The following is a 16,486-nucleotide window of genomic DNA, read 5'->3' on the forward strand; positions in this document are numbered from 1 at the left end:
ATTTTTGCTGCCACTGCCACTACTGCTGTTTTTGTTCTTGTTGTTGTTAAACAAAGAACCGAAAAAAGGCTTAAGAGAACACTTAACTTTCTAATGGTTTTTATTTGCCTAATACTTGATATTGATTTCGATTTTTTGTTTGTGTGTGCCTCTGGCAGCTTTAAGAGTTTTAAAAGCTTTTCAATGCTAGGCTAAGAGATGGACATGAAGGTAATGCTTCCTCATTATGTTTGTTAAGGATTTAACATTTTGTTGTTTAATTACTTTCATCCAATAATAGCAGATTTTACAATGAAATTCAAATGTACGATGTTTACAAAACTATATAGGTCGGATGGGTATATGCAAGAGATTGTTCATAATATAACTTAAGCAGGTATACTCAAACGCAAATTAAAAAAAAAAAACATTTTAAAATTTTCTCCACCTCAAGAACCTGGAAAGCCGAATTGCAGCTAAATGGGTTAAAAAATGAGGATAAGACTCTCAATCCACCAAGAATGAGGGGAATATTTTTTCAAAATCCATGCCTTGTGTGGGCTTTGAAAAATTATTCTTTAAAAAATCCACGCCTTCTATAGATCTAGAACAAATATTCTTTAGAAAATCCAAGCCTTATAAGGCCTTGAAAAAATATTCTTTAGAAAATCCAAGCCTTATAAGGCCTTGAAAAAATATTCCTTAAAAAATCCACGCCTTATAAGGCCTTTTTTAAAAAATCCACGCCTTATAAGGCATTTTTTAAAAAATCCACGCCTTATAAGGCATTTTTTTTAAAAAATCCACGCCTTATAAGCCCTTTCTTTGAAAAATCCACGCCTTATAAGGCCTTTCTTTAAAAAATCCACGCCTTATAAGACCTTTCTTTAAAAAATCCACGCCTTATAAGCCCTTTCTTTAAAAAATCCACGCCTTATAAGGCCTTTATTTAAAAAATCCACGCCTTATAAGGCCTTTCTTTAAAAAATCCACGCCTTATAAGACCTTTCTTTAAAAAATCCACGCCTTATAAGCCCTTTCTTTAAAAAATCCACGCCTTATAAGGCCTTTATTTAAAAAATCCACGCCTTATAAGGCCTTTATTTAAAAAATCCACGCCTTATAAGGCCTTTAAAAAAATATTCCTTAAAAAATCCACGCCTTATAAGGCCTTGAAAAAATATTCCTTAAAAAATCCACGCCTTATAAGGCCTTTTTTAAAAAATGCACGCCTTATAAGGCCTTTTTTAAAAAATGCACGCCTTATAAGGCCTTTTTTAAAAAATCCACGCCTTATAAGGCCTTTTTTAAAAAATCCACGCCTTATAAGGCCTTTTTTACAAAACCACCCCTTATAAGGGCTTTTTTAAAAAATTCACGCCTTATAAGGTCTTTCTTTAAAAAATCCACGCCTTATAAGGCCTTTCTTTAAAAACTCCACGTCTTATAAGGCCTTTCTTTAAAAAATCCACGCCTTGTATCAGCCTTGAAAAAATATTCCTAAAAAAATGCGCGCATTGTATAGGCCTTGAAAACTATAAAATCCACGCCTTGTATAGGTCTTGGAAAATATTCTTTAAAGAATCCACGCCTTGTATAGATAGGCCTTGAAAAAATATTCTTTAAAGAATCCACTCCTTGTATAGATGGGCCTTGAAGAAATATACTTTAAAGAATCCACGCCTTGTATAGATAGGCCTTGAAAAAATATTCTTTAAAGAATCCACGCCTTGTATAGATGGGCATTGAAAAAATATTCTTTAAAGAATCCACGCCTTGTATAGATAGGCCTCGAAAAATATTCTTTAAAAAATCCACGCCTTGTATAGATAGGCCTTGAAAAAATATTCCTTAAAGAATCCACGCCTTGTATAGATGGGCGTTGAAAAAAAGTATCTTTAAAGAATCCACGCCTTGTATAGGCCTTGAAAAAATAACCATGTTTGCTATTAAAGTCAAGTTTAAATATCTTGTCCATTCCCATTTGGTAGTCAACATTGACCTTTGGTTTTGTCGAACTTATTTTTCTTCTTTGCCTAATCTACGTGAAGATATTTGTAGTCAATGTTTATCTGAGTGTTCTAAATATTTTACAATATGATGAAGAAGATTCTTGATACGTACGTACACACGTATAAAATCATATGTGAGCTGAAGGAGAAAACTTAAGCGAACAAAAAGATCTCCTTCAAAAGGCCAAAGGTCTGCACGTCCACTAATGGACATTTTTGAAAAGTGGTTTGCATACGATTTCGTTGTCAAGTACATGCATCCATACATACATCTTTCTACTTCAAGATGACATCAAAATCTTTTCACTGTCGACCTTTTTTCCGAGCTCTTAACCGGTCACTGGAAATTATATTTACATATATGGCAAGGAAGATTGCCAGATGGTGGGCAAGGGAAATCAGGGAGAAAATGTGAAGAGGATGACTTTATAAATTTATTTATTTAACCTTCGTATTACAATATTTATTATTTAGGGATCTGACCATAATCCCGAATCCAATTTTTAAAGAGGTGTAAATCCTAGTGAGAATTTATTAAAAAATGCTGAAATACCCATGCTTCCCAAAAAAAATTACAAAAAAATCGATCTGGCAACCCTCTCTGTTACAAACTAAATTCCTCGAGATATATTCTCTGTACTAACACATACATCACCTACATTTCATAGTTACTGTTCGTTGTAGTGTTTTGTTGTTATTGTTGTTGTAGAAATTTTTCTATTTTGTTTCTCTGTTTGTTTTAGCGCATGTTGCCCAAAGGTTTCCGCACTTAAAAGTGTTAAAGCGAAAAAAGGGGGAAATGGAAATGTCATGTAAAACATTCTCAGAAATATGTATGTGTGTAGATATTTCTATGACTATTGGTATGCCATTGTATGTACGTGTACCACCTCCCATGACTATTGGGTGTTTCAAATTTCAAATGCTAAAATCCTTTAGCAAGGATAAAAAATTTAAAATTCTAGAAAAGTTCTCCGAACAGTCCGTCGAATTATTCTAATTTGTAAGTTATTTGAGGCAACATTCCGAAACACACACACACATACACACTCAAACGGAGGTAGTTAGTTAATGTTATGCATGATTAAGCACAAATCGAATACAAAATTTTTTGAAAAAGGTCAAGCCTCCATTTAGTATACAAGAATGTAGCTATCGATTATATTGACATTTTCCGACTGCAGATGTACTGAGAATAAATTTAGTGGAGTGTCAATTGTTGTTTTTGGGTCACGAACAAGAAATTTTGTTGGACAGAATATTAATGTTTATTTAGAACTGCCTGGGAATAATATAAAAACACAATCAAAGGGCAACTCAAGGCGTGGATATACTATCAACTTCTCGGGTATGTGTCCTTCAGGAGCAAGTATATACACCCCAAAATAAAAATTTTGCAATTTTTCACACAGAAAAGGGTCCATTTGACCCGCTAAATATTGACCTAAATATTGATCTTTATCAAAACAGGCAAGCTTAATCTTTGGCCCGATCCACTTCTCCATGTAAAATTTCACGATGTTCGGACCATAACTGCGGCCTCTGGAGCCACCAGAAAAACCGACAAAAATTAAGTATTTGCTCCATTTCATCCCCGAAATATTAACCGATCTTTTCCAAAAACAATAGAGGGTCTTCATTGATCAGAACCCATCCTACATGTAAAATTTCGTGAAGATTGGTCCACACCTGTGGCCTGTATCGTGTTTACAAATTAGAATGGACAGGCGGACGGACGGACGGACACACATGTCTTGATCGATTCAGCTAGTCGAGATATGATGATCGGTATACATAAAGGTGGGTCTAGGACCAATATTTCGCGTCGTTACAACCTCTTGGAACTGCACAAAGCTATAATACCCTGACAACATATAATATTTTTCATGGTCTATAAAAGGCGAGAATTTTTTAAAGAATATTTTTTCAAGGCCTATACAAGGCGTGGACTTTTTAAATAATATTTTTTCAAGGCCTATATAAGGCGTGGACTTTTTAAAGAATATTTTTTCAACGCCTATACAAGGCGTGGACTTTTTAAAGAATATTTTTCAAGGCCTATACAAGGCGTGGACTTTTTAAAGAATATTTTTCAAGGCCTATACAAGGCGTGGACTTTTTAAAGAATATTTTTCAAGGCCTATACAAGGCGTGGACTTTTTAAAGAATATTTTTCAAGGCCTATACAAGGCGTGAACTTTTTTAAGAATATTTTTCAAGGCCTATACAAGGCGTGGACTTTTTTAAGAATATTTTTCAAGGCCTATACAAGGCGTGGACTTTTTAAAGAATATTTTTCAAGGCCTATACAAGGCGTGGACTTTTTAAAGAATATTTTTCAAGGCCTATACAAGGCGTGGACTTTTTAAAGAATATTTTGTCAAGGATTCTTTAATACGTGGATTTTTAAAGAAGAGTTTTTCACAGCTCCTATAAATCGTGGATTTTTAAAGAAGAGTTTTTCACAGCTCCTATAAATCGTGAATTTTTAAATATTTTTTTTTTCAAACGACTCTATGAAGCGTGGATTTTTAAATAACTTTGTTCAAGCCTTACAGCAGGCGTCGGATATCATTTATTTCATTTAAATTTTTTCTTGTGATTCTACTTTGGTTCCAATGTAGTTTGCTTTGATTGCTTTATAATTACAAAAATTTGTGCATCGAATATTTTTGCTACTGTACACAACATTTCAAAACGATTTCTTACATTTCAATGATTTTTGGGTATTGGCTGTGTCACTGCACGCAAATTTTTAACTACTTCAGACCATCGTCAATGAAGTGGACATTTTTAATCAGAACAAAAAATAGTTTTTTTCATCAAATGTACATTTTGTTGTTGTAGCTGTTCGTTTTTTCCATTCATACTGCCAATGCGAACGTCACCACGCTCTACAACATCAATTTGAAATCTGAAAAATACATTAATCTCAATTTCTTCTGCTCTGTTCTGTTCTTGCCATCATTTGCAGGTACACTTTATAAAATCGGCGATGTGTTACCCCAGGATACCGGCAATTGTTTACAATGCATATGTATCGATGGTTCGACCATCGATGACACACCCCGAGTCACCTGCAGTCCACACAATTGTCCGCCATTGGTATTGCCGGATTTGTTCGATGCAACGGGCTACTAAACAGGACCATGCCTGGCGAACCGATGACGAAAAGGGAAGGGAAACAGCAGTTGAAACCAAAACAAAACAAAAAATATCATCAACATAATCGTCAGCGACGACATCATCCTCATGCAGATTTACACACGCGTACACACCAACACATAGCAACGTATTTACCTTCAATGTTTGTATAGCAAAAGTCGTTAAACCGCTAAAACGTATCACCCATTAACTTGGCCTCCAGCCATTCCCCAAACCATCCATGTGTCCTTTTTATATCGCCTTCCCCATGAATACAGGAATATCGCAAAAGGGGTTCGTTTTTGTTTCTCTAGGGAGAGAGAAAAATGGAACCTCCCCTCATTCCAGCCAAACAAACCAAGTAAATAAGACGTAAAGAGAGATGGAGTTTAGAATAACCAAATAAAGGTAAGTAGATAGGGATGGGGGGCATATGGGAGGAGTATGGTCATATTTTATATGCCATTCAATAAAATTCATAATTTATTATTTTTTTTTATTTTTTGTTCTGTTACATTCTAGTTATTGTCTGCTATTATAAAACAAATGAAAATAAGCTATGCAATAAATTATATATTTTTTATAACATCGGGACATGGGTTGGAGGGCATATTTTATTTTTGCGGAAATTATTTATGTATATGGGAAGAATATACAATTGATTGAGTGAGGATATAGCCAAACTTCCAAGGCCAACATATAGCACAAGGACCAAGGCTAGGATTTCATACATACTTTTTTCAAGGACCAAATTTGAAAAGCAGATTTTTGAAAATGTTTTCCGTGGGATTTATAGGGCGTGTATATTTATATATTTTTTCCAATGTAAATATTGGTCGTGGATTTTTTTAGATATTCTTTTTTATATATGCTATACAAGGTGTTGATTTTTTGAAATATTTTTTCTCTGGGCTACATAAGGCGTGAATTTTTTAAATGAATTTTTCTTTGGACTATATATGGCATGGATAAGGCGTGTATTTATACCCTACACAACTATGTTGTCTGGGTATTATAGCTTTGTGCGGCCCCAAGAGTTTGTAACGCCGCGAAATATTGGTTCTAGACCCACCTTTAAGTATACCGATCGTCATATCTTCACGAAATTTTGCATGTAGGATAGGTTCTGGCCCCTATTGTTTTTGGTAAAGATCGGTTAATATTTAGGGGATGATATAGACCAAATACTTAATTTTTGTCGGGTTTTCTGGTCGCTCTAGAGGCCGCAATTATGGTCCGAACATCACAAAATTTTACACGGAGAAGGGGATCGGGCCAAAGAATAAGCAGGCCTGTTTTAATAAAGATCGATCAATATTTAGCGGGTCAAGTGGACCGTGACTTTTGTGTGAAAAATTATAAAATTTATATTCTATAGCGTATAGTTTAACCCCTGTAGGACATAGATCCGAGAAGTTGATAGTATATCCAAGAGGAGTGGTTGGCCTTCCAATTGATACCAATTACATTGTCGTATGTACTCGGATGTGAGAGTTACACGTAAATATTTTCAGGAGCTTACGTATTCATATATTATTTAGTAAAACATTACCACACTAGAGGACGGGAATATAGCGGTGATCGTTTTGAAATGTTCCATGAGGTTCTACCTATGATCAAGAACAACGCCTATAATTTTCGATGATGATCAGATACTAATTTTGAGTAAAGTGGCCCGAAAACTTAATATTTTTGTGTTTTTTGACTCGATCTATCGGCCACAATTATATGACGAACATCGCAACACAACCCACGGTGAAGTGAATCTGGACAATTAATTATAACGGCTGTACTGAATATTAGTAATATTCGGAAAATATGTCAGTGTAAGGAAGAGTTTCTCTTGATGTCTAATCGGGCAAGAGGGTGCAAATATCACGAAATATTACCCAGGTTCGGAATAAAAATCCGCAGAAAGTTAGAGCTCCGTGATAGTTATGTAGGATATCGTAAGCTCGGTCCCGCCCGACTATACTGCTCTACTCACTGGTTTTTAAATAATTTGTTCCAAGGACTTTATACATGGATTTTTGAAATAATTTTTTGCAAGGACCTCATAAGGCGTGATTTTTTGTACCCTTCACCACACTGTGGTACAGGGTATTATGTCTTTGTGCAAATGTTTGTAACAGGCAAAAGGAAACGAGATAGACACATGGTTCCTTTTGAGAATATGCATAGAATCACTTTTTAATTCGATTTATGCATGTCCGTCCGTCCATCTGTCCGTCTGTAGATGTTAAATTGTAAACAAAGTACAGGTCGCATTTTTGATTCGAATTGAATGAAATTTGGCACAGCTAATTTATTTGGCCCAAGGACGAACCCTATTGAAATTGAGCAAAATCGGTTCAGATTCAGATATGGCACCCATATATAGTTTCGATTTAAGGTAAATGGTGCACCAAAGTCCCTATATACCTTTCGATTTGCACAAAATTTGACATAGAGTACTAAATTAGGTCTAGAACGAAGTGTGCCAAGTTTCGAGAAAATCGGGTCAGATTTTTATGTAGCTCCCATATATATTTTCGTGCGATCTAAGGTATATGGGGCTTACAAGTCCCTATATATCTTTCGATTTGCACGAAATTTGGCATAGCGTACAGAATAAGGTATAGAATGATGTGTGTTAAGTTTCGTGAACATCGGTTCAGATTTTGATATAGCTACCATATATATTTTCGTCCGATTTTATGTAAATGGTCCACCAAAGTCCCTATATATCTTCCGATTTGCACGAAATTTGGCATAGCGTTCTGAACTAAGTCTGGAACGATGTGTGTTAAAATTCTCGAAAATCGGTTCAGATTTAGATGTAGCTCCCATACATATTTACATCCGATTTCATGTAAATAATGCACCAAAGTCCCTATATATCCTTCGATTTGCACAAAATTTGGCATAGCGTTCTGAATTAAGTCCGAAACGATGTGTGTTAAATTTCGCGAAAATCGGTTGAGATTTAGATATAGCTCCCATACATATTTTCATCCGATTTCATGTAAATAATGCACCAAAATATCTATATATCCTTCAATTTTCACGAAATTTGGATTTATAAGTAAATGAACAACTCAAAATGTTGGCGAATGCACAAAACATTCTGAAATAAGTGTAAGCTAACATGTGAGAAGTTTCGATGAAATCAGTTTAGATATCGATATTTTGCTTTAAATATATTTATATATATTTTCGTAATTTTGTCCCATTGTAAGAAGCAACTTTATATCTGACCAAAATATAGTATAGGTGGTAGAATGACATATTTAATTTCATGTTAATGGTTCTTAGACGCCTTTTAGGATTCCATCTGTTGAATATAACCAAAGTGGTGAAGGCTAAAATATAGTCGGCCCCGACCGACTTTACTACTTTCCTTACTGGTTTAAATTATTTTTTCCTTGGATTTCCAAGGGCTATATAAGTCGTAGATTTTTAATTCATTTTTCCAAGGGCTTTATAAGGACTGATTTAAATAATATATTTTTTTATTTTGTTTAATATTTGTAGATCCACCCTAGTATTTAGATTACTTTGCAACAAAAACGGCAATAATAATTCATTATTTTTAATTTTCTCTTTTTGTCTTTTTTCTCTATTTCAGCATTCAATAATTGATGTGTCTACGGATTTAAATATGAAATGATTTTTACATGTTGTAATTCGAAATTGAGTGTTTCAGAAATAAATGCAAGTCTTTTTTTTTTGTTTGTTTTCAGAAAAAAATAACGTTATCAATGACAAAAGAAAAATATATACATACATAAACACACAAGATGAAAAAACATGAAAAACACATAAATACATATACGTACAATATATACAGAAAAAAACAACAACACAATCACTATATACATATGTGGTAAATCCTTTATTTGATTTTATTTGGTTTGTAATCGAATTAAAAGGGAAAATTTATTAATTGTGGTTCTCCAGACTAATTTGCGGAGCATAAAAAATTGTAAGGAGCGGATTCTTTTCGACGTTAAAAAAGGACCTTTCATGGACAATATGACGCATCGCTTTCTAAAAAATATTTATTCCAAGATATATGTATTTTAAATTATTTCGAAATTGTTGATTTTGAACCACTGTCCAGTTGCAAAATAGTAACATTTTTTATTCAATAATATGACATGGCTAAAATGTAATAAATATCGATTACAATTTGTTTAAAGGATATTTTGGTAATATTTGTTTTTTCTTCTCCATTTTCTCTGCTGTTTTTGACATGTAATGCAAAAATGAGCAAAAGGCTTAAATTGTTATTAAAAATTTCAATTTCATGGTAGCTTTTTTTTTGATAGTTTTTTTGTTGGGGTTTAAATAAATAGTTTGATTACTCGTTACACAGCGTATTAAGTATGACCCACTGAGCATGAAGAGATAAATGTCAGTTTTAATAAACTGAAGGACAACAAAAATACAACAGCAGATATTCAGCTAATCTCAAATGAAATTATAAAAAAAAAACAAATGATTTAAATGGTTAAAAAAGAAGGGAGACAATTTAAAAAGAACTCGGTGATTTAAACAATTTCAATTTAGTTTAAATAACTTTTTGTTTTGCAACGACTAAATTGGCCAGGGGTTTTTTTATAAAATTACTTCCATGGACTGGCGTGTATTTTTAAAAAAAAATTTTATTATTTTTTCCATTGCCTATAGAGGGTGTAAATTATTAAAAAATATAGAGAGCGTGGATTTTTTAAATAATATCTACCAAGGTTTTTATAAGGCGTGGATTAAAAAACAATTCCCTGGTCTATACAGGGTGAGATGAAAAGACTGCAACCAACTTCATACTGCTGCCATTTCTAAGCCACTCACCCGACAGCTGTTAAAATAATTCCAGTGACAGCTCATTATATTGTTTACTAGCGTAAAAAACATTTTGGTGAGAATTTTCCAGTAAAAAAGTTATTCATGATGGAATTCAAGGGCGATAGTGTGATTTGTGTATATTTGGCAGCAGAGCTTAAAGAGTTGTTTCGCCTGGCCGAAAGTGGCGAAATGCCGAATTTGGTTTTCTCCGATGAAAAAACATTCGTTGCCCAGCAGTTTCTAACGAGACCAAATGATCGTGTTTACTTGCCAAAGAGGTCAGCTGACCTTCGATTGGCTAACAGAACTCATGCGCCGATCATGGTGATGGTGTGGGCTGCCATAACAGCCGATGGTCACACTCCGCTCGTATTAATCGACCGTGTCATCAACATAAGAGCCGAATATTATCGCGAAAATATTCTGAAGGGTGTATTAAAGCCTTGAGCACGCAAAAATGTTGTGCGGAGACCTTGGACATTTCAACTGGACTCAGCTCCATCGCACTCCACACGCACCACCAAAGAATTGTTACAAAATGAGGTTCCTCGCTTCATTTCCAGCACACAATGGCTACCAAAATCTCCGGATACCAATACGTTGGACTATTGCGTCTGGAGTATTTTGGAAAGCAAGGTTGGCACTAAAAAATACCAAAGTGTCGATCACTTCAAGCACGCTCTTCGCCGGGAATGGGCTAAAATACCGCAGAGCAACATTCCGACAGTGCGTGACGGTTTCATTGACCTTTGAAGGCCATAATTCGTGTCAAAGGTGACCAATTCGAACAAATCTAAACTTATTCTAAAATGTGATGCTATTTCCGACATTTTTTGCTTTCATTCAAAAAAAAATTAAAAAAAGTAGTGAGCGGAGCAGTCTAGTCGGACCGAGCCGACGATATGATACCCTACACAACTACCATGGAACTCTAACTTTCTGCAGATCTATATTCCAAGAATGGGTAATATTTAAATATGTAAGTGTAACTTCCGCATCCGAGCACATGCGACAATATAGTTGGTATCAATTTAAAGGCCAACAACTCCTCTTGGATATACTATCAATTTTTCGGGTCTAAATACATATGCCATAGATTACAAATTTTGTCTTTTTTCACACAAAAGTATGGGTCCATTTAACCCGCTAAATATTGACCGATCTTCATCAAAACAGGCATGCTTATTCTTTGGCCCGATCCCCTTCTCCAAGCGATGTTTGGACTATAATTGCGGCCTCTGGAGCGACCAGAAAATTAGACAAAAATAAAGTTTTTGGTCCATTTCATCCCCTAAATATTAACTGATATTTTCCAAAAACAATAGGGGTCTTCATTGGCCAGAACCCATCCTACATGCAAAATTTCGTGAAGATTGGTCCCCTTCTCCGTGCAAAAATTCGCGACGTTTGGACCATAATTGCGGCCTCTGAAGCGACCAGAAAATCAGACAAAAATAAAGTTTTTGGTCCATTTTACCACCTTAATATTAACTGATCTTTCCAAAAAACAATTTCGTGAAGATTGGTCCTGTGGCCTGTATCGTGTGTACAAATTATAATGGACAGACAAACGGACGGACACACATATCTTGATCGACTCAGCTAGACGAGATGTGACTATCGTTATACTTAAAGGTAGGTGTAGGACCAATATTTCGCGGCGTTACAAACTTTTGGGGCTGCACAAAGCTATAATACCCTGATTACATAGTTGTGTAGGTTATAAAAATGTAAAAATTATGGATTTTGACTTTGTTGCAGTTTTTTTTATCTCACCCTGTGTATAAGGCATTTTTTAAATATGTTTTTTTTTTCAGGAGCTATATAAGGCGTGGATTTATTAAATATGTTTTCCAAAGACCTCTAATAGATATTATTATACCCTCCATCATAGTATGGAGGGTATATTAATTTTGTCATTCCGACCCTATAACTTATATATATTCCTGATCAGGGTAAAATTCTAAGACGATCTAGTCATGTCCACCTGTTGTAATCACGCTATCTTTTGAAGGAATTGGGGTTCTTGAGCGCGCTTTTCAACCTAATTCGCTGAAATTTAGTACATTGGTTTCTTTTTGGGTACCAAATATGTCCACTAAAAATTATAAATGTCGGTCCACTTTTTCTGGTAGCCCCCATATAACGGTACCTCCTAATTTTCAGTATTTTGGGGGGGTTTTTTTTATCGTATTTTTACACCGAATTAGTTGTAATTTAGTATTTTGAGTTTTAATAGGTTCCAAATATCTCCACAAAAATTATGAATATAGGTCCATTTTTCGGATAGCCCCCATATAAGGGTACCCCCAATTTTCGGTATTTTGGGGTCCTTGAGCGCGTTTCTCAACCGAATTTGCTGCAATTCCGTATTTTGTAGTCGTATATGGTAACAAATCACTCTACCAAAAATTATTAATATTCGCCCACTTTTTGGGATAGTCCTCATATAACCCCCTTTTTTATATAAAAATAGTTAACTGATTTGTTCCACGTTTTGAGTTTGGTTCTAACACTCTGTTGTAATCATTTCACCTGCGGAGGATAGCGAGATAAAAAAATAGAACGTAATGTTCGATAATGAACTATAGCCGCAGTTAGATCTAGCCCCTTTGTGGAGGTTTCAGAAAGAGTGGAAAGATATTCCCCATCTTCGAATTTGTATTATCAATTAAAAATTTCTGAAATTTGTATTATTGTTTACATTATGGTTTACACAATCCGTTTTTAGACATATCGGTATAGGTCCACTTTTTTGAATATGTTCCCTATATTTGCATTTCTAATACCTGTCAGTATGTCTATGGTAGAGGGTATCCAAAGTTCGGCCCGACCGAACTTAACGCTTTTTCACTTGTTTATATTTAAATAGTTATCATTGCGCCTGCGGAGGATATCGACATAAATAACTAGAACGTAAGTTTCGATAATGAACTATATATGAACTATAGTCCGCATTTAGGCCTAGCCCTTGGTGGGAGATTCCACAATGAGTAGTATAGGTCCACTTTTTCGTATGTTCCCTAGTTTTCATTTCTAGTACCTGGTAGTATATTTATGGTGGAGGGTATCCAAAGTTCGGCCCGGACGCTTTTTCACTTGTTTTATCTCACCCTGTATATAAGGCATGGATTTTTAAATAATTTTTTCAGGAGCTATATAAGGCCTGTATTTGTTAAATATGTTTTCCAAAGACCTCTAATAGATATTATTTTTCTTATATATGTTTATCTACGTATGTAACCATGTCATATTTTTATTAAAAAAAAACACACAATAAAACCGAAAACAAAATTGACAAAAAAATATTTATAAATGTGTCTAATAATAGAATATACAACAACAAAACCAAACATGAATCCCAACAATATTTAGTGTATTAAAATCAAATAAAAAAACAAAAAAAATGAATAAAACGAAATTTAATAATTTTTACAATTTTACAGAAGAAGAAGAGGAGCGACAGATATATATTAAATTGGCGCAATAATAAGGTCCCAGATGGGACATAATTTAAAAATATAATAAAAGAAACATATAAACAAGCAAAAAATAATAATAAACAATAATAAACTTTGAGTTAGCAACAAATCATCAAAATATTATTAAAATAAAAAAAATCTCATTAAACAAATGAGATTTTTTAATATTAAAAAAAATGACATTAAAAAAAACGCAAAACTCCTATAACTTCTTAGTATAACTGGTAGTTAAAAATTAGTTTAGTTTCGATTAGTTAATAAGACTGTATAAACATAATTAAAAAAAAAACAAAGAAATAAATAAATAAAACCACATATATAATAAAAAATAAAAACAACAAATGGCGTATTTAATTAAAAATCGAAATAATTTAAAATAAATATTTAATCATATAATTTTCCTATTGAAAAAATTTAACAACAAAAAAACACGAAACAAAAAGGCAAACAAATACACGCAGACAGTTACGAACATACATCTCTACATCAACCACACACACATACACACATTCTTTAAACAAACAATTTCCATATTTTCCCCATAAATATCTTCTTCCTGGCCCACACAAAATATTCGTAATAAGTTCGTTATAAATATATTCGACTGTAAATCAAAAAACAAACAAACACACACACACATCCACTCACATATTTACACAAATACCACATCGCACAAGCAGTTTAAAACAATACCCGTAACCAATAACCAAACAACTACCAAAACAATTTTCCAGTTATCATTGGTCGGCTATGCTGATGATGATGCAGCAGCAGAAATCGTGAAAAAAAATTCCGCAGCAATGGCAATGGCAAAAATTAATACCACAACTTTATTTAATTTAAAAAATAATAATATTTGCAATTTTGGTCATGTAGTGCTGCTGATCGGTTAAGTTCATGACACACCATCGCTACCACAGGCAGCGATGATTTGTGTAAATAAAAAATATGGAATAAAAAAAATAACTGGGCAAAAACGTTGCCAATGAAATGGTCAATATATGGGATATTTTGAACTTTTTTGGGTATAGAGGTTCCTATCATGATCTATATAAGGCATAGATTTTTTAAAAAACTTTTTCCATGGCCTATATAAGGAGTGGATTTATAAAATAATTATTTTCATTTTCTGTATAAGACGTGGATTTTTAAATATGTTTTTCCTTGTTCTGTATAAGGCGTGTATTTGTATACCCTTCACCACACTGTGGTACAGGGTATTATTTGCATATATTTGTAACAGGCAAAATGGGAATGAGATAGGCACATGGTTCCTTTTGCGAATATGCATAGAATCACTTTCTAAGTCGATTTATGCATGTCCGTCCGTCCGCCCGTCTGTTGATGTTAAATTGTAAACAAAGTACAGATCGCATTTACAATTTGATTGGGATGAAATTTGGCACAAGTCACTTATTTGGCTCAAGGACGAACCCTATTGAAATTCGGTTCAGATTTAGATATAGTTCCCATATATAGTTTCGTCCGACTTAAGGTAAAAAAGTCACCAAAGTCCCTATTTATCTTTAGATTTGCACGAAATTTGGCATCGAGTATTGAACTAGGACCAGAATGATGTGTGCCAAGTTTCCTGAAAATCGGTTCAGATTTAGACATAGCTCCCGTATATAGTTTCGTCCGATTTTATGTAAATGGTGCACTAAAGTCCCTATATATCTTTCGATTTGCACGAAATTTTGCATAGTGCACTGAATTGAGTCTAGAATGATGTGTGTCAAGTTTTGAGAAAATCGGGTCAGATTTAGATATAGCTCCCGTATATAGTTTCGTCCGATTTAAGGTAAAAGGGGTACCAAAGTCCCTATATATCTTTCGATTTGCACGAAGTTTGGCATATGGAACTGAATTAGGCCCAAAATGACGTGTGTTAAGTTTCGCCAAAGTCGGTTTAGATTTAGATGTAGCTCCCATATATGGTTTCGTCCGATTTGAGGTAAAAGGGGCACCAAAGTCCCTATATATCTTTCGATTGGCTCGAAATTTTGCATATAGTACTGAATTAAGTCTAGAAAGACGTGTGCCAAGTTTCAAGAAAATCCGGTCATGTTTGTATATACCTCCCATATATATTTTCGTCCGATTTAAGGTATATGGGACTCCAAAGTCCCTATATACCTTTCGATTTACACGAAACTTGGCATAGGGTACTGAAATAGGTCCAGAATGATGTGTGCTAAGTTTCGTGAAAATCGGTCCAGATATAGATATAGCTCCCATATATATTTTCGTCCGATTTAAGGTAAAAGGGGCATCAAAGTCCCTATATATCTTTCGATTGGCGCGAAATTTTGCATATTGTACTGAATTAAGTCAAGAATGACGTGTGCCAAGTTTCAAGAAAATCGGGTCATATTTGTATATAACTCCCATATATATTTTCGTCCGATTTAAGGTAAATGGGACCCCAAAGTCCCCATATACCTTTCGATTTACACGAAACTTGGCATAGGGTACTGAAATAGGTCCAGAAGTTTCGTGAAAGTCGGTTCAGATTTAGATATAGCTCCCATATATATTTTCGTCCGATTCAATGTAAATTGTGCACTAAAGACACAAAGTTTGGCAAGTATCCTTGAAATCGGTTCAGATTTAGATATATCAAAGCTTCCATGCATAATTTCGACTTAATTATGTTGATTGTACACCAAATAATCAATGGATGCCTGATTCATATTATATTTTAAACAGGGAAGCATACCAAATAGCGTGTGTAAATTTTGCTTTAAACCTATTTACAAAATTTAGGACTTAGGTTGCAGAATGACATGTGTAGGGATTGATGTTAGTCGGTTTGTATATAGCTAAATATCACATATTTAAGTTCGCTCAATTTCATGTCAATGTGCCTTCGAAAAGGCGACGTCCGTTAGGATACATATGAGGAATATACCCAATGTGGTGAAGGGTATCATATAGTCGGCCCAGTCCGACTTTACTACTGTTCTTACGGGTTAAATATGTTTTTCCTTGTTCTGTATAAGTCACTTTTTCCATGGCCTAAATAAAGGATGTGTATTTTAT

The 16,486-nt window shown here is 34.2% G+C and overlaps 1 long non-coding RNA gene across 1 annotated transcript; it reads left to right on the forward strand.

Moving 5' to 3' along the window:
- The first annotated feature begins 10,133 nt into the window (after positions 1-10,133).
- LOC133324681 (uncharacterized) lies at positions 10,134-10,828 on the forward strand. The gene is made up of 2 exons (XR_009754135.1): positions 10,134-10,421; positions 10,674-10,828. It is a non-coding gene; the product is annotated as an uncharacterized LOC133324681 (long non-coding RNA).
- Positions 10,829-16,486: the final 5,658 nt, after the last annotated feature.

Source organism: Musca vetustissima, unplaced genomic scaffold (assembly GCF_032173495.1).
Source record: "Musca vetustissima isolate MV318-11 ecotype Yass unplaced genomic scaffold, APGP_CSIRO_Mvet_v1 utg18358, whole genome shotgun sequence".
Taxonomy (NCBI): Eukaryota; Metazoa; Arthropoda; class Insecta; order Diptera; family Muscidae; genus Musca; species Musca vetustissima.